The sequence below is a fragment of the Salvelinus sp. IW2-2015 genome, linkage group LG3 (assembly GCF_002910315.2).
Source record: "Salvelinus sp. IW2-2015 linkage group LG3, ASM291031v2, whole genome shotgun sequence".
Lineage (NCBI taxonomy): Eukaryota > Metazoa > Chordata > Actinopteri > Salmoniformes > Salmonidae > Salvelinus > Salvelinus sp. IW2-2015.
In genome coordinates this window covers 22278984-22280708 of record NC_036840.1, presented here as the reverse complement: position 1 = coordinate 22280708, position 1725 = coordinate 22278984, and positions in this window count along the sequence as shown.

Here is a 1725-nt window from a genome sequence, read left to right as displayed (position 1 = left end):
AGTGAGACACACACATGCACACATTGACGCACACACAGTAAAAACAGGTGAATTAGTCACATGGCATGCCCACATGTTTCACAATCTATCATCGAATCCTGAGAGAGAGAGAAAGAGAGAGAAAGAGAGAGAGAAATAATATGAGTGACAAACATTCTAGAAGTAAATAAATAATGTAAGAGCCAATCACATTGAGTTGTACGTATAATCAATAACAATTGATAGCAATCAATTGAGAGAGTAAGAAAGGCACAACAAGAGATTTAAACTTTTTTTAAAACCTTATCTAAATCTCCAAAGATTGAATCATAGGGCAGAATTTAGGATTAGAGTTTCACAGAAACAGGAAATCGCTCCTTTGCCTGGATTGGCCAGAAAATGTGACACATCACTCCCTATGCAAATCTAGGGTCTAAAACCTGACACTTCAAGTGAGCCCCGCTGAGAGGTTAGCTACTTAATTGAGTTGAAAAGATTGAGTCTGGTCCATGGGGCAAAGAAGCCATTTTGACATCTTTCTCATTATACACCATATTTTCGTATCTAAAGTACTACAATGAGTTTTTTTGACGGCAACAGTCAAATTTAGTAACAAGGAGTTAGGTCGAGTTATGACAAGGAGGAAAAAACACAAAACACAAACATGCGACTCCTTAAAATAGGCCTACATCTCCTGATTGACCAGCGTACAGAACTGAGGACCTTTGGAGGGAGTGAGGAAGAGGCAGTGTTTGAAGAATGGAACAGGAGTCGGGAAATGGAAATCCACGACGTGTCCACGAGGATTCTTTGCTGATTGGAGTACAAATGAATGAAAAAGTCAAATCATGGAGTTTTGTCTGATTGGTTTGAGGAATCAGGGTGGGTGTAAAGTAATCTAGGACAGGTGCAGCCAGTCAAGGTTGCGAGAAGTGGATTCATTATGATAGGGTGTACATCTGTACATCACTATTGTAAAGTGGTTGTTCCACTGGATATCATAAGGTGAATGCACCAATTTGTAAGTCGCTCTGGATAAGAGCGTCTGCTAAATGACTTAAATGTAAATGTAAATCTGTCTCCTAGAGGAATTGAGCTTTGTGCTTGGTTTCTAATTTTCAGAGTAAACAACTCACGGACACTAGAGAAGCTTAACCAAGTTTAATTCTTCCCAAAGGGTCGTTACAGCTGTATTCAGACAAAAACATGTTTCCACCACAAGTATATATACTCCACTTTAGGCACTTCGCCTTCTCTACAATCATTACATCTTATGGTTCGACAGGAAGAGGGTAATAAAACCATAATTTCTCCCTTCAGGGGATCTGACCTGACCTCAACCCCTCCTTCGCCTAATTCACAGATGTCCATCCGCTTCCCCAATAGCAATCCTGTGACTTCCTCCCGTCCACTCAACACGGGGCTAGTGGTTAGAGCATTGTACATTCCAATGCCATCTGTCACCGACAGATAAGCATCAACTTCTGTTGTAAACACTAGTCTCTTTCACTCCTGTATATACTCTGCTTCTGCACATAACAATGTTCCAATGTTCCAAGTTTCACCCAGAATCTAACAGTTTGAATAAAGTAAATTAGAAATATGAATTTGCCTACTTTAGCAATGTCATCATATTTCCATTCCACTATACATGAGAGTAATTTAGACGAAAGCCACATTAGCCTCCGAGGTGGAACCCATGTCTAGGGCACAAGAAAATATTGTACGCAGCTATGGTGGTACTAC